General features: G+C 32.3%; 1 protein-coding gene and 1 long non-coding RNA gene across 2 annotated transcripts in view; both read left to right on the top strand.

Moving 5' to 3' along the window:
* The window catches only part of LOC135128650 (AT-rich interactive domain-containing protein 5B-like), a 289757-nt gene that overhangs the window by 173846 nt on the left and 88582 nt on the right, over positions 1-27329 (top strand). The gene's annotated exons all lie outside the window — the stretch shown is intronic.
* LOC135129031 (uncharacterized) lies at positions 6572-7272 on the top strand. Its single transcript, XR_010280496.1, has 2 exons — positions 6572-7191; positions 7238-7272. It is a non-coding gene; the product is annotated as an uncharacterized LOC135129031 (long non-coding RNA).

The raw sequence follows: 27329 nt of genomic DNA on the forward strand, positions 1-27329 counted from the left end.
ATCTAAAAATATATACGATCTCTAATAATGGACAAAATCCAAAAAAAAATCTAAAAAAGTCTAAAAAATCCAAGAAACCCAAGAAATTTAAAAAACTCAAGAAATTCAATGTTTCCAAAAATAAAAAAAAAAAACGAAAATATTCCACAAATGGAAAAAAGAAGCAAAATAAAAATTATCCAAAAAATCGAAAAAACTGAATGCATAAAAAAAATTAAAAAATCCAAACAATCCAAAAAACCCAAGAAATTGGAGAAATCCTAAAAATCGAATATAATATCCAAAAAATCCAAAAATGAAAAACGAACATCCAAAATGCGAGCTCAGCGAGCACGTTCAGGATGTTTCAGTCCCACAGACATTAAAAAAATTGGTCTAAAGAGTTTAGACAGTACTTCCCTCGCTGTCGGAAACGTGACGACTGCATGACTATTATGTTTTTTTTTCGCAGTGGATTTCAAAGAATTCGGTTTTGTAGTTCCTGAGTAAATCAATAAAATAAATTTACGCATTCAATAATTTTTTTGAGTCACCCTGTATATGCAAATCCAAAAAAAAATCAATGGAGTGATAAATCACAAGTACAGACTCATCATATTTTGTACAGTTTAGATAGGATTTATTCGGCAAACTTTCGAGCTGACGTCATCAAGTTTTTGGAGGGGATAAGCAAATATATTTTGACTAAACATTTATTATGTTCTTTATAACCTTAAAACATCTGCAAGATGTCAGAGCATTCCGTTTTGTAGTTCCTGATTAAATCAATAAAATATATTTACGCATTCATTAATTTTTTTGAGTCACTCTGTATATGCAAATCCAAAAAATATGGATGGAGTGATAAATGACAAGTACAGACTCATCATATTTTGTACATTTTAGATATGATTTATTCGGCAAACTTTCGAGCTGACGTCATCAAGTTTTTGGAGGGGATAAGCAAATATATTTTGACTAAACATTTATTATGCTCTTTATAACCTTAAAACATCTGCAAGATGTCAGAGCATTCCGTTTTGTAGTTCCTGATTAAATCAATAAAGTATATTTACGCATTCATTAATTTTTTTGAGTCACCCTGTATATGCAAATCGAAAAAATATGAATGGAGTGATAAATTACAAGTACAGAATCATCATATTTTTACAGTTTAAATAGGATTTATTCGGCAAATTTTCGAGCTGACGTCATCAATTTTTTGGAGGGGATAAGCAAATATATTTTGACTAAACATTTATTATGCTCTTTATAACCTTAAAACATCTGCAAGATTTCAAAGCATTCGGTTTTGTAGTTTCTGATTAAATCAATAAAATATATTTACGCATTCATTAATTTTTTTGAGTCACCCTGTATATGCAAATCCAAAAAATATGAATGGAGTGATAGATCACAAGTACAGACTCATCATATTTTGTACATTTTAGATATGATTTATTCCACAAACTTTTGAGCTGACGTCATCAAGTTTTTGGAGGGGATAAGCAAATATTTTTTGACTAAAGATTTATGATGCTCTTTATAGCCTTAAAACATCTGCAACATTTCAAAGCATTCTGGTTAGCAGATTAAAAATTAAATTTCAAAATGTTGTTTTATAATTTTGATTTTTTTTCCAAAAATCTGGACGTTTCGGGTGAAAAGTCGATTCGGAGTTGTAAACTACATGTGTAGGACTATGATATTTTATACAATTGAAAACCCATTTACTATGTACAATTTTGAAGTGACGTCATCGCATTAGTGGTGGGGATGATTAGACAAATTTTGGTTAGCGTTTTACCATCTACATGATATTCTTAATATAAGTACAAAATTTCACAACAATCGGTCGAGTACTTTCGGAGATTATCTGTCTAATAAAAATCCGGGACGGCAGACGGACAGACGGACGGACAGACGGACGGACAGACGGACGGACAGACGGACGGACAGACGGACGGACAGACGGACAGACAGACGGAAATGGGAGACCTATTTCTTCGTCTTCTAGGGGTCATGAAAGATCGAGAAAACGTAAAAGTAGAGAGTCGGCCGACGGACTCGATTACAATACTTCCTTTGCTTACGCTCGGGAAGTAATTATTTTGAACTATACAGTTTTCTGGTTTTAAGACTTAACAATTTTTTTTATTGAAATGCTCTGTAAACCGTCGTTTACTTTTGAAATTCCTATGCGACGTTGCCACGTTATTCCAATGTTCTTGAAATTTTTTGGCCATGGAAGGTTTAAAAAAAGCTCTATTTTTCAAGTCTGTCTTACAATATTTTGTAGAAGAATAAATAAAGGCACATGCTTTGTTGTGGTATCAACTCTAATTATAATATACAGGACGATTTTAAGAAATCTAAAACTTTACAATTTTCAAATATCCCATTTGAGTTTTTTTAATGGAACAGCCTGTGTTTTGTTTAAATATAGAAAATACTCGGTAAAAAAGAAATAAAAGAAAAAATAAAACAAGGTGCAATAAAATATAAAGTGTTGAAAAAACTGAAATGTTGATATTTTAAAATTGTAATAATATAAATATTTTTTATAAACGCTCCAAAAATCCAAGAAACACAAGCAATTCAAAAAACTCAAAAAATTCAATGATTCCAAAAAATCCCAAAAAAGACAAAATCGAAAAAAAGAAACAAAATAAAAAGATAAAATTAAAAATTATCCAAAAAATCCTAAGAACTGAATAAAAAAAAATATATAAAATTCAAACAGCCCAAAAAACTAAGATACCTAAAAAATCCAAAAAATCGAATATATCCAAAAAAGCCAAAAATGAAAAACCAACATCCACAAGGCGAGCTCAGCGAGCACGTTCAGGATGTTTCAGTCCCGCAGACAGTTTTCTGGTTTTAAGACTTAACAATTTTTTTTTATTGAAACGCTCTGTAAACCGTCGTTTACTTTTGAAATTCTTATGTCTTACAATATTTTGTGGAAGGGTAAATCAAGTACCTTTCTTTATCTCTCGAAAAAATGTTGTAACACAGATTTTAGAAATCACCCCACTGTGATTTTTTTATGAACCCTTCCATTGCTAAATAATTTCAAGAAAATTTCAATAACGTGGCAACGTTGCATCGTAATTTCAAAAATAAACTCGAAAGCCTAAGAAAAGGTCAGTCAAAAGATGTAAAAATATATACGATTTCTAACAACAAACAAAATTTAAAAAAAAATCGAGAAACTCAAAAAACTCAAAAATTCCAAAAATGCCAAAAAAAAACGAAAAGACACTTACACGAAGTGGCTACGCTTGCATTCTAAGTTGTTTAAACGGAATCGGTTAATTTTATTGATTAATTTTTTAAAAAATTATCAATTATTGACCTGACAAGCACTAAATGACTGCTCTGATTGTGAGGGAAATACTGTATAATTCCTTGGACCAATTCTTCATTGGGTCAATTATAAATATTGACCTTGGGCAGCGTATTATACGTAGAGATTACCCACTGATGGCAAATTTCTCTTAAAGCAGCCCCATAACAAGCAACGTGGTCAATGACCATGTCATGAAGATCGTTCGTTTTTACGACAGAGTCGAATTTCCACGTTGCACATTTCATTTTATTTTCATAAACTGAAGCTGAAGTTGTAAAATAAAAAATTCTATTACGTAGTAATAATGTATTTCAGTTCCTGGCGATGTACTAAAACAATAAAACACAAGTTAAGCCACCACTTCAATCATTTATATACACAAAAGAAGAATTAATCATGTCAGTATTTTATTATAAAACACTGGCGATGTTATTTCCGTCTAAAACTTGAAAATTTATGAGTATGCAGAACCCTTGCGGATTATTACCCTGTGGTAGCAAATTTCATCAACAAATGCAAAAATGTGTCTTTTGCGCAAAATCCGCGCTCCAATAATTATTGATGATAAATGATAAGTTCGATGTTGTTGCACGTCCGCTCCGCTTCACCCTATGATGGTTTATCGATCGTTGCACTTCCCGGTCAGTACGGCCCTGTTCCATTCCAATCCAGTGCAGTACTCCATTCTGCGTGTAGCGGCTGTTATAGTGTAAACATCAATTATGGACGTAGTACGTTACTCCTACTATTTACATTCTCCGTTTTAACATGATTTATCGAGTAATCACTTGTTGGCTGAGCCGTGCCCGAGGGATGACGCTTTATGGTTAATTCGGCAGCTTCTCCACAATAAAAAGATCAAAATCAACAGTTGAGTACGCCCGCTGTAAAGAATCGAGTGCTTTTTTCAGGAGCTTTCCTCTCAATTTACATAACAGACATCTTCCTTTCTCCGGCCTCGTTCGCCGTCTCGCTGTTTTATTTATTCGAAATTTAATAGCAACTAATAGTTGTTATAAGTTAGATGCTCGCCGAATCACTAAATATTTAAACCACATTTGCTCGGCAAGGTATAGAGGAGAAACATAAATCCATACCTACTCTGTTAACTTGGGAGATCGCAGCATCGCTAGCTCGGCACACCATCCGCACCGAGCGGCTTTTTTATAATTAACGCTTTTACGCTGACGTTTTGACATTGTTGTTAATTACGTCGGTAACGCGATTTCAACAAATACCCTCATTCCACACAAGTTGTATAAATAATGCAAACGGTAATATCGCGATGAATTATTTATTAAGCGAAAATTGTGCTCGGGATAGTGGATTAAAAATAATGTGCTCCATTACGGGGTGCTTCATAACAATAAATTACCATTTTGTCGTAATTGAAATTTGAATATTGGAAACAAAATAACGTTTGATGTCGGCATTAACGATTATTTGATGCGCTTGACTGGTGGGATGGGAAGACACCGCGCTTTCCAGACTTAGTTCACGTTGTTTCGAAAACCGCTTCATGATATTTGAATTAGCGTGAGAAAAAGCGACGCAATTCTGTGAAATTTCGATGCGATTGAACCGCACTGATTGGCGATTTTTCCGACACGTGTGCATAATGGGTGCCCCAAATTCGTATTCACTTTTATTTGGACTATTTGGATTGATGCGTTTCGCGAAATCGTTGCTTGTTTTGTCGTTTTTGAATTTTAATCCGCGATTTTAGTTTAATGTTTGTTCGGGTTTGCGCGAACACGCGTTTAATATTTTAACGATTTATATTTTCAAACATTCATTCAATGCCTCCCAAAACAAATGTGTTGTGTTTCGTGATGTTAAAAAATGTTGATTCAGTCGCGGATGAATAATAATGCGTAATTTACTTTATCTGGGGAAATTAATTATGGAGGAGTTTCTAGGGAAAATATTTTTATTTGGGAGACTCATTTATTAGCGGGATGGGGAAAGTTGGTTGATTATTAGTTGTTCCGCTAAACTTAAATCTGATTTAGTGCTTAGATGGAGCTTTTCGACCAGAAGGAGATGTTTAGACAAGTTTTGAATTCAAGTCATTATTAAAAAAAAATGCATACTCACATTTTGTTTGTCCTGGAACAAAGAAATCGTATTCTGATCACCAAAATTTCAGTTTTTTTGGTTTAAACCCACTTGACATTTTTTTGTCTTTATCGAAAACACAATTTTATAATATCTGTAATAGAGTTATTAAGTTATCAAAAGCACGATAAATTTTTAATTAAAATATATTTATATATCCTCCAAAAAAGTGATGATATCTCAAAATTTTGTCGAATAAATTCTATAGTTATGATTTATCATAGCATTCAATTTTTTTAGAATTACCTATACAGGGTGACTAAAAAAAAATGAATGGCTCAAATCATTTGAAACATACTCGTAGCATGTTTCTTTACATTTACTTTAACATTACATACAAATCTTTATTGTAACTTAAAAATGAAGAATAATTCGCAAAATCAAATTTTACAATTTTTCGAAAAAGATGCATATGTTTTATCGTACTTCTGGGGCGAGGGAAATTTTGTGGAAATAACCTTCGGCCAATTTTTTTATATATGAAAAAATTATAATTGAAATTAAATGGCTCCTTTTTAAAATATTATCTTGGACTACTTTATATCTTCGTCACCAAAAAATTTGACTGTGTATAGCTTATTTCATTAAAGTCCAAAGTCTGTACTATACGGATTTTTCTGTTTTTAAGACGTAACTTTTTTTTTATTGAAATACTCCGTATATTTTTACATATTTTGATTGATCTATTAAGAGCTTTACAACTGCAATTTACTTTTGAAATTCCGATGCGACGTTGCCACGTTATTCCAACTTTCTTGAATTTTTTTGGCAGTGGAAGGGTTCACAAAAAAATTGCAATTTTTAAAGTCTGTTTATAATATTTTGTGGAAGGATAAATAAAAGTACACGTTTTGTTGTAATATCAACTAAATCAAATTATAATATACAGGGTGTTCATAACAAATCTGAATCTTTACAATTTTCAAATATCGATATTTCAGTTTTTTCAAGAGGAACACCATGTGTTTTATTTAGATACAGAAAATACTTAGAAATAAAGAAAGAGAACTAAAAATTGAGCGAGATAGAGCAATAAACACTCTGTATATGAAATCAAGAAAGCACCTTTTTTATATCTCTACAAAATGTTGTTACACAGACTTTAAAACAAACCCAAGATGGATGCCAATAGTAGTAGTCAGTCCGGTACGTCTGCACAAATCTGCAGAAAATGTAAATCAAAAGTTGTCAGTGCATTAAAATGTATATCGTGTGATAATGTGTACCACCTTAGTTGTGCCAAGGGTGTATCTTATGTAAAAATTTTGGACAGTAAGTCTTTAGTTTGCTGTGATAAAGTGAAAATGCCTCCTGTTGTGTGCGAAGATTCTGAGTTTTTTGAAGCAATGGAACAAATGAGTGGACCTGAGAAAAAGGTTGATATTGCTGTTTTCAATTATATTATTAAACAAAAAGACGAAATTATAAAGGAGCTAAGGGATCGTGTAAAAACGCAAAGTGAGATGATAGACATTTTGATAAAAAGTTCGAACAACTTGGGAGGCTCCACTGATTGTAGTTTATCATCAATGGACGCTTTTTCGAGTAAGATTATGAATAAAAACGTGAGTGGTGTGGAAGCAAGAAAAGTGGTAAACAAAAGTGAACCTGAAATACGGAACACTATTATTTATCCTAATACGAATTCATGTAATGAAGTTGATCTAAATAATTCTTCAGACAATGGTAAAAATCCTTCTGAGAAGGAGGTAACAGGTGATACTTTAAAACGTCGGCCGAAAGTAAGTAAGTTAATTATTGGCTCAGCAGATATAGCTTCTAGTTCAGGTTCGTCAGATTTGTCATCGAGTGATCATGATTTCGTAGCTGTCACCAGAAAAAAAAGCAGTCATATACATATTACAAGAGTAAACCCTAATGTTGATGTGAACAAGATTACTGATTATATCAAATTTAAGTTAAAATCCCATGAAGAAGTGCTGAAAAATAAACGTCTTCCTGACTTTAAGCTTATTAAATTGGACTCTAAATTTCCTGAGTTATATAGTTCTTTCAAACTTACTATCGATTTTGTATATCAAAATGATATTCTGGCTGCATCTTTTTGGCCCAAGGGTGTAGCGGTAAGGAAGTTTTTTCAATCGAAATCCATACATTTACAGCATAACACATAATTACAGAGCGTCAGAATTTTGTTCTACTCTTTTTTATAATGAGCTATCCTTACTGTTCTATTTTTTTTTTTTTTTTCCTTGATGTTTAGATATATTTTGCAGGCATACGTTGTATTTAATTATTTATTTGTAAGATAGACTACTATTTACTTTTGTTTTGTATTCTGTAATTGGAGATTAATCTCTGTTGAGTACAATAAATTATTATTATTATTATTATTATTAAACCCACTGTGATTTTTTTAAGAACCCTTCCATTGCTAAAAAATTCAAGGAAATTGGAATAACGTGGCAACGTTGCATCGTAATTGGAAAATGCCAAAGAGAAGATCAGTCAAAATGTGTAAAAATAAATACGATTTCTAATAACAAACGAAATTAAAAAAAAAATCGAGAAACTGAAAAAATTCAAAAATTCCAAAAATGCCAAAAAAAAAACGAAAAAACACTAATAGGAAGTGGCTGCGCTTGCATTCAAAGTTGTTTAAACGGAATCGGTTAATTTTATTGATTATTTTTTTAAAAAATTAAAGCATTAAATGACTGCTCTGATTGTGAGGGAAATACTGTATAATTCCTTGGACCAAGAAGTTCAATGATTCCAAAAATACAAAAGAAAAAAAAATGGGTTTGTGCATAGTAAAAATAACAATGTTGTTCTCAAAATTATCGGGGAAAATCGAGTGAGCCGTTCCTGATTTAATCAATAAAATAAATTGACACATTAATTAATTTTTTTGAGCCACCTGTATAAGCAAATCTAAAAAATATGAATGTAATGATAAATCACAAGTAAAAATTCATCATATTTTTCACAAGTTCACAAGTTTTTACAAGATTAATCAAAAATCAAAATCAATTTTATCTTAACAAATACAAGGCCCGCCCAACCGCCCCTTGTTTTCTCAGAGGATATGTGATTTGCCAAAATCAATCTTATCTTACCAAGAACAAACCCCGCCCACCCGCCCCCATTTTCTCAGAGAATGTCATTTCCCAAAATCAGTCTTATCTTACCAAATAGTAGCCCCGTTCACCCTTCCCCTATTTTCTCAGTGCTAGTTTTTGGTAAGATAAGACTGATTTTGGCAAATACCATATTCTCTGAGAAAACAGGGGGCGCCATCCACCCGCTCCCTGCTTTATCAGAGAATGTCATTTGCCAAAATCAGTCTTATCTTACCAAGTACTAGCCCCGCCCACCCGCCCCCTGTTTTCTCAGAGGATATGTCATTTGACAAAATCAGTCTTATCTTTCCAAGTACTAGCCCCGCCCACCCGCCCCCAGTCTTCTCGGAGAATGTAATTCTCAGTGCTAGTATTTAGTAAGATAAGATAAGACTGATTTTGGCAAATGACATTCTCTGAGAAAACAGGGGGCGAGTGGGCGGGACCAGCACATGCTGAGATAAGACTGATTTTGCCTCTATTGAACTTGTAAAAACTTGTTAAATTGAAAAGGTACTAAATTGCATATTTCTACAGTAACGAGTTAAATTTTTTTGAGACACCTGTAGAAGGAAATCTAAAAAATATGAATGTAATGATCAGTCACAAGCAAAAACTCATCATATTTTGCAGTCTTCGGGTGGATTTAGGAATTTAACTCGTTACAATCGAAATTTGCAATTTAACACCTTTAAATTCCTCAAGCTTTTACAAAATTAATAGGGGCAAAGTCAGTTTTATCTTAATAAATATAAGACCCGCCCACCCGCCCCTTATTTTCCCAGAGGATGTTATTTGCCAAAATCAGACTTATCTTACCAAGTACTAGCCCCGCCCACCCGCCCCCTGTTTTCGCAGAGAATATATGATTTGCAAAAATCAGTCTTATCTTACCAAGTACTAGCCCCGCCCACCCGCCCCCTGTTTTCTCAGAGGAAATGTCATTTGCCAAAATCAGTCTTACCTTAACAAGTACTAGCCCCGCCCACCCTCCCCCAGTTTGCTCAGAGAATATGTGATTTGCAAAAATCAGTCTTATCTTACCAAGTACTAGCCCCGCCCACCCGCCCCCTGTTTTCTCAGAGGAAATGTCATTTGCCAAAATCAGTCTTACCTTATCAAGTACTAGCCCCGCCCACCCTCCCCCAGTTTTCTCAGAGAATATGTCATTTGCCAAAATCAGCCTTATCTTACCAAGTACTAGCCCCGTTCACCCTTCCCCTATTTTCTCAGTGCTAGTATTTGGTAAGGTAAGACTGATTTTGGCAAATGACATATTCTCTGAGAAAACAGGGGGCGGGTGGGCGGGGCTAGTTCTTGCTCAGATAAGACTGATTTTGGTAGACACCATACCCTCTAAGAAAACAGAGGGCGGGTGGGCGGGGCTAGTACTTTCTAAGATAAGACTGACTTTGGTAAATGACATTCTCTGAGAAAACAGGGGTCGGGTGGGCGGGGCTAGCACATGCTAAGACAAGACTGATTTTGCCTCTATTGTACTTGTAAAAACTTGTTAAATTGAAAAGGTACTAAATTGCATATTTCTACAGTAACGAGTTAAATTTTTTTGAGTCAACCTGTAGAAGGAAATCTAAAAAATATGAATTCAATGATAAATCACAAGCAAGAACTCATCATATTTTACACTCTTCGGGTAGATTTAGGAATTGAACTCGTTACTATGGAAATTTACAATTTAACACCTTTAAATTCCTCAAGATTTTACAAGATTAATAGGGGCAAAATCAGTTTAATCTTAACAAATACAAGGCCCGCCCACCCGCCCGTTATTTTTCCAGAGAATGTTATTTGCCAAAATCAGTCTCATCTAACCAAGCACTAGCCCCGCCCACCCGCCGCCTGTTTTTTCAGAGGATATGTGATTTGCCAAAATGAGTCTTATCTTACCAAGTACTAGCCCAGCCCACCCGCCCTCTATTTTCTCAGTGCTAATACTTGCTAACATAAGTCTTATTTTGGCAAATTCCATACCCTCTGAGAAAATAGAGGGCGGCTGGGCTTGCTAACGTAAGTCTTATTTTGGCAAATGACATAATCTCTGAGAAAGTAGGGGGCGGGTGGGCGGGGCTAGTACTTGCTCAGATAAGAGTGATTTTGGCAAACGCCATACCTTCTGAAAAAATAGAGGGCGGGTGGGCGGGTCTACTACTTGCTCAGATAAGAGTGATTTTGGCAGATGACAAATTTTGAGAAACTAGGGGGCGGGTGGGCGGGGCTACCACTTGCTAAGATACGACTGACTTTGCCTCTATTAAACTTGTAAAAACTTGTTAAATGTAAAAGGAGTTAAATTGCATTTTTCCATAGAACGAGTTAAATTCTTAAATTTGGTTGGATATTTATTTTTTAACAACCCAGTCATTAATTTTTCTGAGATACCCTGTATAAGCAAATTTAAAAAATATTAATTATATATTAAAAATAAATCACAAGTATAGACTCATATTTTGCACATTTAAGATAGGATCTATATTCAGCAATATTTTGAGGTCACGTCATCAATTTTTTGGAGGGGATAAGCAAATATATTAATATTAATTATGTTTACCATAAATTTAAAACATTGCAAGATTTCAAAAAATTCTCCATAAAATCGAAAAAACTGAATAAATCCAAACAATCCAAAAAACCCAAGAAATCCAGAAAATCGAATATAAAAATGAAAGACTCACAGACACTAATCACAGACAGTCTTTAAACTCACATTTTTGAATAACAACAAAATTGTTCTTAATAATTTAGCTTCTCAGGGACAATAATAAATAATTTTAAACTTCTTTCTTCAGCTTTATTCTGTTAGAAGTGTGCAGGAAAAAGTCTGCGTGAAGTTGTGTGGTTATGGGTCAGTTGCGCACAGCAGTCAAAAAAATTTTCATATAATTTGAAGAATATGAAATGAAATACTATTAACAATTTTATTTAACAATTAACAAAATTGTTAAAAATAATAATAACTTGTGTGTACAGTTCTACTTCTTGGCACATTTTTTCCTCGTTTTTATAATTGTGTGTAATTTATCATGTTAAAAAAATACGTTTGGAGTTGGCTATGCATCGCTGAACTCAGTCCTAATTCAAATGCCAATATAATATGACAACGTCGAACCCAATATACGCTCAATGATGCACAGACTTCCCCCAGTGTAATGAATATATGACCTATTAAACTTCGTTGTATCATGAAACTAAATAAACTTCGAACAGTAATTCTGAATAGCTTTTTAAGTTAATTACGAAGTTTAAGACTTTTTAGCTTAATTTTCCGGACGATATTCATAATTTATTATAAAAATTATAAATTTTCGTGTCTCTCGTTTTTCGGATTAAATATTTACTAGTTTCATTTTTCCAGTGTACACTTTCTGCTTTTGGCCAATTTATTCAAAGACAGCTTAAGCATGGGAGGTTTTATCGAATGTCATTTACTATCTGCTCACATGCCACCTGTTGATTTATGTTGGCAACACAGCGGAGATCCCTACGTGGTAACTAAAGATCCGAGCTTAAACCCAACAGTTTGTCAATTGACGTAAGCTCACAAAATCAAATATAACAAAGTTATATCATCACAAACTAGATCAGAGTAATTTCAAAATAAGTCTATTGTGTCATAATTAAAGCAAGGTGAAACGATTTTTTTTTAATATAGTGAGTTACCTCACTTTTGTAAAGTGACAGTAAAAATTCCCGAATGGAGCGCTCCGTAGCGATGGTGGCAGGCGCTATAAATGTATGGTGTAACTGCATTCATTAGATCCCCGGTTCAGTCCAGGAAAGTAGTTTTGTCAGTTAGTGCCTGTTTTGTACTTTGTTCGAATTACAGCCGATTCGATATTGTCGTCCTCCACTCAGTATGCATATTTGTATAAATTTATTATATTGCGTTTGTGTTTTAATTTAAACCCGACAAAGTGGTGATATTTATTCGAATTTTTCCCATATTGTCGAATGAATTAATCACGGCTCATGAAACGAATGAAGGAAATAATAGGGATTAGGTGCTCATGATAATAAATATTTGTCCAAATTACTTCCAGAACAACAACTTGTTCGATGCCAAGTCCGTAACGAATGGCCGACTGAACACAATTGAGGGATGCGTTCCTGCGCCAAGAAAAATTACACGTATTAATAATTTTTAACGTGACGTCATCGAATGTACGGAGGGGATAAGTATGTAGGTGTTGTTATAATAATAACGTACCGAAATTTACTTGACAAGTCCCCCGGCTTGTTTAGTTCAGAGGCAGTACAGAGGTGGCTTAATTAATCCAATTAGATTATTCACGGGATCGATTCGCCGCCGATTCCGCTGGATGCACCCCTGCGCTCCCAGCCGGCCATAAAATATTCCGTGTACTTGCGAAGTCGGCAAACTAGTTTGAAAAGATAATGTTTTGCGAGTCGCTCTGCGTTTTTATTTCGCTAAAGAATATTATTTGAAAAGTTTCTCCTGAAAGGAAAATATTTCATTGTAAGCTTTTTAACTTTTAACTAATTTCAAGTTTGTTCCTAAGCTCATGCATATTTACTTAGGGAGTTTTTGTTGTCTGGACAGATTCAGTGTAGCTACCTTTCGGGCGCGTTTTCACCGATCAAACATTGATCTCCCACAGCTAAATATGTTTAACAAGTTCTCTTTTACTCGGGTCGGGTTGGTTGGGATAAACTGCAGCCTCGATTTATTTACAACGCAATAAAACGAGGTATATCACCTAATAAAGTTCTGGCGGTGTGGCAGAGGGGAATCGCCAATTTTCTAAGGCCAACTGTAAGTAAAATTTTTCTCGCGTGGTATTTATGTAACCGTAGTGAGTGGAGTTACATAAGCATAATTCATGTAAACGTGTATCAAGGGCGCACTAGTTTATTTTAATTGTTTATTCTATTTATTTTCAGGCATTTTTACGCCGGATCTAATTTCTGAATTTTAATTGGGTTAATTAATCTTGCACTGTTTAAATTTAATATAATTATTTTTGTGAGCGACTTGTAGTATTAGTTCACTTTACAAGGTCGGGCCGAAAATTAATTCTAGGGTCAATTGAGACAAATAACCCATTAATTATGTAGGAGAAAGTTGCTCGTTTCATTGATAATGTATTTTACTAGTGTACGACATACAAAAGAATCGATTATGTTCGGTCCACTATTAATAAAATATGCTTGTTGTACGTTTACTCACATAAATGCTTTTAACAGCCAGTTTAAATATTTAAATCAATATACTTAACTACGACAACAGGCTGTTTTTTATTTCGTAGCGAGGACTGGAATGGAGTGAATTATTTACGAATATTTCTGAAATGTCACAAATATGAAGGGTCAACTTCAAATATTAAGTGTCATGAAATTCGGTTTAGAAAGGTTGAACTAGATCGGGGATTTATTTTCGACACAAAACACTCCTTTGTTGTTACTTTATAGGGTTAAAGAGTGAGCGGTGTTGGAAAACAAGTTGTCAATAACTGTGTTGTTTTTGAAGGAAAGCAACCAAATAGTATAAAATAATACGAACCTTGAATGCACAATCGCAATTATTGTTTACGTGAAACTTGTCAAACGTTGTAACAGAATGTAAATTAGAAAATTATATTCTTAGATTTTAATTTGTTTGTTTTTATTGATTTCCAAAAATAAAAATTGGCCGAAGGTTAGGTTATTTCAACAGAACTTATTAGTTTCATCATCTTCCCGATTTGCAATTTTTCAAGGTTATAATTTTCTGTATTTTCAATTTTAATTTTTCCAATTTTTCTTTTTACAGTTTCTGGAGTTTAAAAATTTTCGGTTCTTCAGTTTTCCATTCCTTAAATTACCGATTTGCATTTTTTCAATTTTTGGATTTGCAATTTTTCATTTTATTTTGGTTCTTTAATATTATCTGACTTCATAATTTTTCTTTTTTACAATGTGAACTTTTTCAATTTTTGGATTTTTTCTATTTTTCGATTTGAAAGTTTTATATTTTTCAGCTTTTAACATTAAAAGGTATTCTTCAATTTTAGATTTTTCAGTTTTTCGACTTTACAATTTTTCGAATCGATTCGATTTTCAAATTTCCCGATTTTTATTTTTTCAATGTTTCAATTTTGCAAATATTTCCCATTTTGTAGTTTTTCGATTTTTCATTTTTAGATTTTTCAACTTTTCGAATAAAAAAAAGGAAAAATTGCAAAATTGTAAAATTGAAAATCAAAAATTTAAAAACGAAAATATATGAAATCAAATGTGAAAATTTTAAATTTTGCGGTTTCACAATTTCACGAGTTTTTAATTTTTGATTTTTCAATTCATCGATTTTTTCAATTTTTCCTTCTGATTTTATTTTTTTTTTCAATGTGAAATTTTTCAGTTTTTGGATTTTTCAAATAATTTCTTCATTTGTAGTTTTTCTTTTCTCAAACTTTTGGATGTTTCAATTTTTGGATTTTGTAATTCTTCGATTTGCAATTTCACGAGTTTTCAGATTTTAATTTTTCAATTTTTAATTTCTTCAATTTTTCCATTTGCAAGTTTCGGTTTTTTATTCTTTTTATCTTTTCAAGTTTTCAGTTTTTCAAAGTTCTGTTATTCTAATTCTTTTTTTTTAGTGAAATTTTTCAAATGTTGAATTTTTCAATTTTTCGATTTTTCAGCTTTCATATTTTTAAATTTTTTGTTTCGTCCAATTTTTCTAGTTTTCATTTTAAATATGTTATATGCAATAATAATAATTTTAAAAATTGTTCACTTTTTCAGTTCTACGATTTAACAATTTTTCAAGTTTTCGATTTTATTTTTCTATTTTTAATTTTTCGATTTTTTTGGGTTTTTGCTTTGCGTTTTTTCTCTCTTCAAATTTTTCCATTCATTCAATTTTTAAGTTTCTCGTTTTTAGATTTTCTGTTTCAATTTCTTCGATTTACAGGTTTTTGATTTTCCACTTTTTCGTTTTTTTCAGTTTTTCGATTTTGTGGTTTTTTTGATTTTTCAAATTTTTGGAATAAATGAAAAAATTTCTAATTTGTGAAATAAAAAAACCAAAAAGTATTAACTGAAATTTTGGAAAATCTAAAAACTGGAAATTAAGAACTAAACTTGATGAGACGAAAAATTAAAAATCGGGAAACTTAAAAATCGAAAAAATTAAAAAATAAACGAAACATTGTAAAGTCAGAGTTTGAAAATTAAAGAAATTGGAAAATCGTATAATCGAGAAATCCAAAAATTGCAAAATTGAAAAATTTAAAAATTGGAAAACTCAGGAATTGAAAAATTGAAGATTGTACAAAGGGAAAAATATAAAAAAAGAAATCGAAAAAATGAAAAATTATGATATAAAATTGACAAAATGAAAATTAAAAAAGCGGGGAAAATGAGAAATAAAAATTAAGAACTTGTAAAATTGTGAAAACAAAAATTGAAGAATACAAAAATTGCAAATTGAAAAACTGAAAAAACGAAAAATTGAAAAGTCTGAAGGTTAAGAAATTGAAAAATTGAAGAAATTAAGGTTGGAAAAAAGAAAAAGTTATAAAACCGAACCATTGAAAAATCGAAACATAAATTAAAAATCCAGAAAGTAAAAAAATATGTACATTAAGAACTTGAAAAATTAAAAATTAAGAACTTGAAAGATTGAAGAAGTGAAAAACTGAAAAATCACAAAAAGCTGTAAAATTGAAAAATTAATATAAAAATCTTGAAAAATTGAGAAAACGGAAAACTGAAAAATTTGGAAGTCTAGAAATTGAAAAATTGAGAAAATTAAAGCTGATAGAAAGAAAAGTTAAATATATAACATGGAAAAATCAAAAAATTGAATAAATAAGGACAAGGAAAAATGAAAAATTGCAATAACAAAGATTATAAATTGAAAAAATTGAAGAATTAAAATAGAGAAATTAAAAACTATAAATTATGAACTTGAGAAATCGAAGAAACGAAAAACGGAAAAATCAAAAAACTGTAAAATTGATAAATTGAAAAATTAAAATCGAAAACTTGAAAAATTGAGAAAACAAAAAACTGAAAAATTTGGAAATCGAGACATTGAAAGAGGGAAAAATTAAAAACAGCGAAATTAACGAAAAATCAAAAGATTAAAAAAATAAGCGCAAAAAATGAAAAATCGTAATATTAAAACTTATAAATTGAAAATATTGAAAAATCAAAAATAGAGAAATTAAAAATTATAAATTCAGAACTTGAAAAATTGAAGAAACGAAAAACTGAATATTTTGGAGGTCGAGAAATTAAAGAATTGAAAAAATTAAAGCTGATAGTAAGAAGAATAACGTCGAAAAAGCAAAAAATTTAAAAAAATAAACGAAAAAAAAAGATCGTATGGATGCCCATGTGAGACCATTTTTGACACCTTTGAGCCAAGTTAATATAAATGTGTACTTAACTTTTAAAAGAAATAAAATTGAATGTGTTTCTTCGACTTAAATAATTCAAATAGAAGTTGTTTACGATAAACGTTCCTCACCTCTGAGATAAAATAAATATTGCACTGGCACGCCAGAACGAATTTTCAAAAGGTTATTTAATAATATTTAAAAACTCAGCCGTTTTTTTTTTGTGCTCATAAACACCTTAATTTAGTCTGAAGATAATTTGACAATTTTTTAAATTAATTTTCTAAATTTTAAATAGTTAGACATTACACGGCATACCATTTTGAAAACTTTAGTTACTTAATAAACACTTCTAATTTTTAAGGTTAAACTCGGCCAAAACCGATTTTTTCTTGGGTTCGTAACAACCGAAAAATTTACAGCTAGACTATAAAATGTGTCAAAAAGTTTTAGTGTCCGTAATTTGGCGTCACTGGTGTAACTGTTGCACATAAATCTATCACGACTTTGTAACAGTTGTATTTTAGCTTGTTTCTATTTAATATAATAATTACAACTACATCGTTTAAAGAAAACTTTCTTACTTTAATATTATCATAACACAAAAAATGTGAAACGTGGCCTCCGGGGACTTAAAAACTGGAGATAAAAGATATTAGTTTCAACAGGGGTTTGAAAATCCCATCGATATTTAACCACGAACCAGCTAAGAAGATTTAAAGAAATGGGACGTCGTTCCTTAGCACACCGACTTGTTAAAAATCCCTCAATATCACCCAACGTCGAACACTATTACCAAAATTCATGAATTAATTCATCCCAAATAAAGTAATCTGTTTGCAAGCCCGCAGAAGAGACGTCGAGGATGTACCTACCAGTCATCATTAAAATAGGAAAGTTAGGTGAAACAAACTCCACATATCAAACAAATCCCCTCGACTTTATCTACCCTACGCGATATAATATCCCGCCGTCCCCTATTATCCCTGCCGTTTGGGGTGTGCCAAATTTAGCTGCAAAGTGTCTCCGAATGAATTGACGAAAATCCGAACACAATTCGGAAAAAGTCAAAAGGAGGTATGGAATAAGGGCGGTTAATTTTATTGACGTACATGATAGGAGATAAAAGTTTTAATTTGCAAGCTACCATGTTTGCCGTATCGATTTTCCTTTTAGATACTTTCCGGGACGCTCTTACGAACTCTTGTCGTAAATAATATTGTCATGATGTTCTCAGAACTCTTTATACATTATTCACACGATAACTTAAACTTACATCAACATATTCGAGACGCTCATTGAAATGCATCTAATACCAGTTTAATACAGGCACATCTTCCGAAGGGACTGGTGTGACGTGGGACGTAATGGCAGAGGTGAAGAAAAGTAGACAGTTTTGTGGTTTTGAAATGGCTGCACGCAGTATTAATTTGGTCTAAATTTTATTACACGAAGCAGTCATTTAAAGCTTTTTGACGGTGTCCGAATTTCACATAAATTAATGCATTATGATTTTTCGAAAAATCTGGATTTATTTATCTTCAATCTTTCTTGATCTCACAATTTTTCAATTTCTCGTCTTCCAAATGTTTTAGTTAATTTCGATTTGCAACTTTATAATTTATTGTTTGTCCATTTTTTATTTTCTCAATTTTTAATCTTTAAATTTTCGTTTCTTCGATTCTACAGTTTTTTGATTTTTGAATTTTTCCAATTTACAATTTTTCATTCTTTCTTGTATTTATTTTTTCATTTTTTTGGAGTTTTTCATTTTCTCAATTTTTCAAGTTTTTGATTTCTATTTTCCAACGTCTCAATTTTACAATTTTATGGTTTTTCAGTTTTTAGTTTCTTCAATCTTTCAAGCCAACTTTAAATACAGAAAATACTTAACAAACCCTGTTGTGATTATAAAGCCCAAGAGAAGGTCAATTAGAATAGGTATTAATATATAGGGTGTTCCATTTGAAAGAACTAAGTTGTGTGTTACTCCTTAAAAACAGAACACTCTGTATATTTGAAAGTGATTTCGAACAACCATACAACTTCCATATTTCACTTTTTGTCCATTTCTCATAAATAATAAAAATGAAATATGAAGAAGTATATGATATAATTTGTGAAAGACATCAAATACAGCTCGCTGCGCTCGCCGAAATAAATCTCAGAATGGAACAAAATTTTATTTTTTCGAGAGACACTTCGGTCATTGAATGGTCTAGGGTCTAAGCAAAGTAGCGACATTTATTATTTTCGAAAGACTCAGTATTTTATTTACACAGGTGACAAAAAAATTAATGAATGCGTGAATTTATTTTATTAAATCAGGAACTGCAAAACCGAATCCTTTAAAATCTTTTTTAAAGTTATCATAAGCATGCTAAATTTTTGATCAAAATGTATTTGCTCATCCCCCTTAAAAATTGATGACGTCACCTCAAAATATTGCTGAATATATACTATCAATGTTTAAAAATGATGAGTATACTTGCGATTTATTTTTAATATATAATTAATATTTTTTAAATCTACAGGGTATCTCAGAAAAATTAATATCTGAATTGTCAATTAATAAAAATCCAAACGAATTTAGCAATTTAACTCGTTACTGTGAAAATATGTAATTTAACACCTTTTAAATTTAACAAGTTTTTACAAGTTTAATAGGGGCAAAATCACTCTTATCTCGGCAAGTGCTAACCCCGCCCACCCGCCCACTACTTTCTCGGAGTTTACGTCATTTGCTCAAATAAGTTTTACCTTTGCAAGTACTAGCCCCGCCCACCCGCCCTCTATTTTCTCAGAGGATGTGGCATTTGCCAAAGTCAGTCTTATATGAGAAAGTACTAGCCCCGCCCACCCACCCCTATTTTCTCAGAGGATGTCATTTGCTAAAATAAGACTTATCTTAACAAGTAACTGAGAAAATAAAGAGCGAATGGACGGGGCTGGTACTTGCTAAGATAAGACTGACTTTGGCAAATGACATATCCTCTAAGAAAATAGAGGGTGGGTGGGCGGGGCTAGTATTTGATAAGATAAAACTGATTTTCGCACTTTTGACATTTTCGACTATTTTTCAATTATTTATTAGTACTTGGTAAGATAAGACTGATTTTGGCAAATGTGATATCATCTGAAAGAACAGGGTGCGGGTGGGCGGGGTTAGTACTTGGTAAGATAGGTGGTCTGATTTTGACAAATAACATCTCATTTGAGAAAACACAGGGTGGGTTGGCGGGGCTAGTACTTGGTAAGATAAGACTGATTTTGGCAAATGACATATCCTCTGAGAAAACAGAGGGTGGGTGGGCGGGGCTAGTGCTTCGTAAGATAGGACTGATTTTGACAAATCACATAGCCTCTGAAAAAACATGGGGCGGGTGGGCGGGGATAGTAATTGGTAAGATAAGACTGATTTTGGCAAATGACATATTCGGCGAGAAAACTGGGCTAGTACTAGTTCTCTCAGAGAATATGTCATTTGCCAAAATCAGTCTTATCTGATCAAGTACTAGCCCCGCCCACCCGCCCCTTGTTTTTTTCACAGGATGTCATTTGCCAAAATCAGTCTTATCTTAACAAGTACTAGTCCCGCCCACCCGCCCCCTTTTTCCTCAGAGAATATGTGATTTGCCAAAATCAGTCTTATCTTACCAAGTACTTGCCCCGTCCACCCCCCCTTATTTTCTCAGAGGATATGTGAAAATAAGACTTATCTTAGCAAGTACTAGCACTGAGAAAATAGGGGAAGGGTGGACGGGGCTAGTACTTGGTAAGATAAGACTGATTTTGGCAAATGTGATATCATCTGAAGGAACAGGGGGCGGGTGGGCGTGGCTAGTACTTGGTAAGATAGGCCTGATTTTGACAAATAACATCTCATCTGAGAAAACACAGGGTGGGTGGGCGGGGCTAGTACTTGGTAAGATAAGACTGATTTTGGCAAATCACATATCCTCTGAGAAAACAGAGGGCGGGTGGGCGGGGCTAGTACTTGGTAAGATAAGACTGATTTTGGCAAATGACATCTTCTGGGAAATTAAGGGGCGGGTAGGCGGGCCTTGTATATGTTAAGATAAAACTGATTTTGCCCCAATTAATCTTGTAAAAACTTGTGAAATTTAAAGGTGTTAAATTGCAAATTTCCATAGTAACGATTTAAATTCCTAAATCTACTCGAAATGTGCAAAATATGATGAGTTTTTACTTGTGAATTGTCATTGCATTCATATTTTTTCGATTTGCTTATACAGGTGGCTCAAAAAAATCAATGAATGCATCAATTTATTTTATTGATTAAATCAGGAACGGCTTACTCCATTTTTCCAGAACATATACAGGCTGATCCAAAAATGACAGACGGATAAGTTAGATAATATGTAGTTAAAAAGCTCTCAAAAAATCAAAAAAATTCCCTGAATCAAATGTTTGAAAATATTAAACTTCAAAATTACAGAATTAATTTCGTAATTCTAATATGTTTTAATGTGAATTTAATTGATAGTCAAAAACTCTAATAAAAATTGAAATTATTAATAAGTAATTATTTAACTCTCCATTAAACATGCCGTTCAGTTAATTTTTCAAAATTGGAGTCTGATATTTTCAAAAATTTTGTCGAGGGACTTTTTTTAACCATTTTTCCGAGTTATGCGTCACTTTTATTCACCCTGTGTTAGATATTTTTAGTTATTTTATCTTTCGGAAAAACATACGTAGATATAGTGCACTATTTTGATAAGAATAGTGCCAGATGCGAATTGGACGCGCTTCTCCGAGGACCCGCGTATCTTTAACTCTTTCTTCACAAACGAGGGCTTGAAAAAGTCAAAACCCTAAAACTACAATTTTCGTTGGCACACTATACCACGTGTTTCTTTTATTTGATACAATTCCCGTAATTTTTTTATTTTAAAAAACAAACATATAGTTCTTTGACCAAATTTGTATCATTTTAAAAGATCACCTATGTCAGTGACTATATATATATAGTCACTGTCTATGTGAGTAAATGACATAAGTATCAATTTTTCGAGCTACTAGATTGTCATCAATTAATATGAATTTTTCGTGTATTTTATTTAATAACTTTTTAAGTATTGATTTTAGAAATATTGGTTGCCTTTGATTTTTAGAAAAAATCAGTCTTTCCATTTATGAAAAAATATACATAGTGTTCCATAAAAAAAATAAAGTTGATGTCATTTCCGGTTCTACCGGATGTGATAATATAAATGTGAGGTTGCCATCACATAGATCTTTTAAAATGATATAATTTGCTCAAAGAACTACAGGTTTATCTTTAAGAATAAAAAAGTTACAGGGGTTGTATCAAATAAAAGAAACACCCTGTATATAATAAACACATTGTTAAACAGACTAATACAGCTCGCTTCGCTCGCTGAAATATCACCTAAACTGCCTGTGTTTTATTTTCCGTCACAGTACAATAACGAAAAAACTTATTTCAGTTCTATAGTATGTAAGACACAAATAAAATTTATCAAATATGGCTCGCTGCGCTCGCCAGAATAAAAATTCACTGCTTGTTGAACAGTCCCGGGAAACGACCGTGTTTCAAGTTTCAATTTTAAACATAGGCTGGTACAACTACTCACTTCGCTCGCTGCAAAACTTTCAGCAAAAATTTAGGGCGTTAATTTTAAAAACAGTAGAAAATTCGGAAGGACGAATGATAATTTCATTTTTAGAAATAGGAAAATATAGTTCGCTTCTCTGGGTTAGCTTGTAATAAAAAAATTCTTAGATTTACAAAACAGACCAATCGACCAATTTTTGTTAATAATTTAACTTCTCAAGGACTCTTTAGTAACTCGCTGCGCTCGCATTCTAATTTTTGTGTAATTTAAATTTTAAGCTCATATTTTTTTCGCATTGTTCAAGCTGTTAAGTTTCAGTGTATTTATGTATTTTTTTTTTGTTTCAGGTAAGCGATATTGACTAAAATTATCAAATGAGGATTTTGATACAAGAGATGAAATCGTCAAGTGGTGAGTGAAGAGTAAAGTGTGAAAGGAGCGAATCCTACATGTCGGAAAGATCAAAAACAAATGATATCTTAAATGAGCAAAATATGATGAGTAATTCATCATTGCATTAATATTTTTTATTGATCAAATTAAGAACGAGTTTTCCCGAAAATGTGAAAATAAAAACGTTTTTATTTAATAAGAATTATAATAATGATATTCAGAAAATTTTGTCGATTGTAGCTTACTAAATCAAACTAATTTCTACGTGACATTCTTGCGATGTGTAAATTTAAGGACGTACAGTAATGGAGTCCATGGGGCAATTTGGTACTTTCATATTTTTTCGATATTTCATAACCCCTAGACAAGGCCGTAGCTAGGAGGAGGCTAGGGGATGCTGAGCCTCCCCTAAATCTAGACAAGTTATAATTAACCAAATGTGAATTACAACATCGAAAATCAAAATAAAATGTAGTGTTTTATTCAATAAGCCGAAGTCAGAGCAATAAAAAAATCTGGACCGTCGGCATTGTCACCCGGTTATTGCAATTCGTAGAAAACATGGTTTGTTTCGTTATTTTATTGATTATAAATCGCGATTCAACAATAACAATAATAGAATACTTTCATTTTTAGTATCAACACAAAATTTTGAAAGAGCTGGATTTGACAAGCTATACTTTATGGGCGAGGGAAGTTCTGTCGACCAATTTTTTGTTACAATATTTGTACGCTCAAGTGACACTGTGGCAGAAATTTGTGTAAATTATTAGAGTGTGACATTTTTTTTTTAAGCTTAGAAGCTATTTGTAGATATAATCAATACTTTGAACAACAATTTTTCTTAGTGGTGTGTAAAAAATGTAGACTGAGCGTTTCCTAATCCGGATAATAAAATTCGTGCAGCGGTCTATCGATTATCAACAAGACAATAAATAGTTTGAAAAGAATTTTTAGTCCATATTCGGTATCTAGTGGCGCATAATGAAACCCGCCTCCTTAACCCAGTAACCCCCAGCATTATTCTTCGGAAGTTTTGTTTATTGTGTGTCGCAGCTCCACCTAACTTCCTATTTTAACGATGACTATTACATTTTTAGTGTCTCTTCCCGGCTCCTAATGAAAATGTCACACGACGAAAACAATGGCATCGGACTTAATATTAAATTAAACGCGACGCCGCTCGCAGAATTCCGGCTTGATATAATTTTAATAAATGCAAATGGCCATCTACTTTATGCCTCCCTTTAAAGCACGTATTTCCAGATTAACTTTGCTTGTTTGTTAAGTTTCCACTGCAAGGAACAACAATGTTAAAACCGCCGCAGCTCAGTTTACGTTCTTTTATTGCCCGTTCGACTTTTAAAAAACTATACAGTCGATGCAGCAATGCCGTAAAACTTAAGCGGATCGTCCAACATGTTTATGAGACACTCTCGAATCGTAAATCGTCGGAAACTTAATCGTTCTCGAATTTGATTCGGGGATAAATCAATTAAAAACTTTGCGCCGGGTGTATTGATTCGAATGCAGGCCGCCGGAAAGTAGTGCCGAAAAATTACAAGCTGTAATTAGCTCGGATCCACCTTCTTTAATTTCGGGCGAAATGTGCTGTTGGCTTTGTTGTGAACCTTGGAAATGCCAGCTTGCATTTACATATTAACTTGTTTTACACAAATAACGGCCAGATCTGCAGTAGTAATTTGGTGCGGAATTATCTGTATTGGTAATTGTGCGGTCTACGAGATTCATACACGGGAAATAAATTGGAAATTTTTGAATGAAACGGAACAAATCTATTGTTTTTTTCATAAGTCGTTTTGGCGTTAAATAATGATACAAATAAAATTATTGATACAATTTTCCGGCAGCTGTTCTCTTTTTGATCATAGATCAAACTTTTATCAAGTACAGACATTGTTATTTTTAAAGATATAAACAAGTTTCAAAAACTATATGTGATTTATGACTTTTTAAATTTTGAATTTTGGTTGCCACTTTTTTTTCCTCAAACTTGAAATTATTGATAAATTTCCAACAAAAAAATCTAAATTTTTGTCGATCCTTACTTGCTAATAAGTTAGTTTTGTTGTAATAATTGTACGTTTTATGAATTTGAAGCTTCAATTGGTGGAAACCTGGTTTTTGTGTTTTCAGTGGTTTCTGTGTATATGATAGTCGTCTTCTTAATTAATTCAGATATAGAATTTAGCAAATTAAAATTATTTTTTTGATTGATCGACATATTTTACCATGGGTTACCTCTTTTATTGTTATTCGTTTTTGAGTTCTTACGCCACTATTATTTACTTAAATAGTGATACATACTTCTTGGAGCCGTTGATGTCTTTTTTTGCAAAAGTTAAAAACTCTCTTCTTCAGTGGTTTTGTGTTTCTAAAAGAAGTTTGGATCCGTTTAATTTTGAAAAAAAAAAATAAATCATAGGAATATGTGTTTTTTTTTTGTAATTTTTGCCCCTCCGCGTTTTTTTTTCATAATGTCAGTTGTTTTATGTTAAAAAAATTAGTCCCCTGGTGTTTTAATTTTGAAAGAATTTGATGGCATTTAGGAGGTCCTTCATGTTAATTCCTGAAAAAAAGTTTGGCTGCTCTTGGTGCTTTTTTAAAGAGTTTAAAAAAATCTGGGGACCTTTGGTGTTTTAATTTTGGAAGAATTTGAAGGCTAACATTCCTTCAAATCCTTGTTCATTTTTTAAAAAATCTTAGACGCCCGCCCCCAGTATTTTTTTCTTTTTTAAAAAAGGTCAGTGTCTTTGGACCACTTTGTTATATCTTAAAAAAAAATTAAATGTTGAGTGCTACTGGTGTTTTAACAGTTTAAAAAATCTGGGGACCTTTGGTGTTTTAATTTTGAAAAAATTTGAAGGAATTTTTGAGATCTTTCTTGTTTATTTTTGAAAAAATTTTGCCCTTCTCCGCCCCCGCCTCCTGGTGCTTATTTTTCTTTTTTGAAAAAGCTCAAAAGAATTTTTGGGCCACTGGTGTTTTATTTTTTAAAGAATCTCGAAGATTTTTGGGTCGTTTGGTGTTTTGTGTATGGAAAAATTTGGAGGAATCTTTGGTACCCATAGTTTTTAATTTTGAAGAATTTAATGGGATCTGGGGGAATCATTCGTGTTAATTTTTGTAAAAAATCTTGGGTGCTCTTGGTGTTTTAATTTTGAAAGAATTTATAGGGATCCTGGGTACCTTCGTGCTCATTTTTGGATTTTTTCCAATTGGGTGTTTTTGGTGTTTATAAGAGTTAAATAAATTTGAGGACCTTTGATGTTTTAATTTTGAAAGAATTTAAAGGAATCTTGGGGGTCTTTGGTGTTCATTTTTGGAAAAAATCTCTTGGGAGCCCTAGTGTTTTAATTTTAAACGAATTTGAAGAAACCTTTAATTTTTCGAAAAAAATTTGGGTGTTCTTGGTGTTTTTTTAAGGTTAAAAGAATTTTTGGGCCACCGGTACTTTATTTTTTAAAGAATTTAAGAAAATCTTGGAGTCTTCAGGTGTTTTGTTTATGGAAAAATTTGGAAGTCTTCCTGGTGTTTTATTTTTAAAAAAATTTGGAAGAATTTTAGGATCTTCGTCTTATGTTTTTGGAAAAAAATCTGAGATTCCTCTGGTGTTTTTTAAAAATACTCTAAACAATGTTGGGGTTTCTGATCTTTTAATTTTGAGGAATTTTAAGGAATTTTGGGAGTCTTTCTTATTTATTTTTGGAAAAAATCTTGGAACCCTTATTTTTATTTTTTTTAATTTGAAGGAACCTTGGGGTTTTTCGTCTTCATTTTTAAGAAAAAAAATCTTGGAAACCCCCTTGATGTTTTTGTTTCTTTTTTGAAAAACGTTAGTTATCTTTGGTGTTTTTCAAAGAATTTTTTCGAATTTAGGGGGTCCTCCGAATTAATTCTTGAAAAAAAATGTTGGTTGCTCTTGACGTTTAAGAATTTAAAATACTGGGCGCCTTTGGTTTTTCAATTTTAGGAGAATTTGAATTCTTGTTTGTTTTTGAAAAAATCTTGGGTGCCCTCACTCTTTTTTCTTTTAAAAAAAAAATTAAAGGATTCTTTAGGCCACTGGTGTTTTATTTTTGAAAGAATCTCAAAGATTCTTTGGGTCCTTTGGTATTTTGTGTATGGAAAAAGTTGTAGGAATTTTTGGTATCCATGGTGTTTTAATTTTGAAGAATTTAATGGAATCTGGGGGTCCTTCATGTTAATTTTTGTAAGAGATCTTGGGCGCCCTTGGTGTTTTTTTAAGAGTTTAACAAAATCTGGGTTACCTTGGTGTTCGTTTTTGGAAAAAATATTGGTTGCTTCTGGTGTTTTTAAGAGTTAAAAAAATATGGGTAGCTTTGGTGTTTTAATTTTGAATTAATTTGAAGGAATGTTGGAGGTCGTTGGTGTTCATTTTTGGAAAAAAAAAAAC

This window comes from Zophobas morio, unplaced genomic scaffold, assembly GCF_036711695.1.
Source record: "Zophobas morio isolate AGI-343-1 ecotype UQ-CSIRO unplaced genomic scaffold, CSIRO_AGI_Zmor_V1 ptg000014l, whole genome shotgun sequence".
Taxonomy (NCBI): Eukaryota; Metazoa; Arthropoda; class Insecta; order Coleoptera; family Tenebrionidae; genus Zophobas; species Zophobas morio.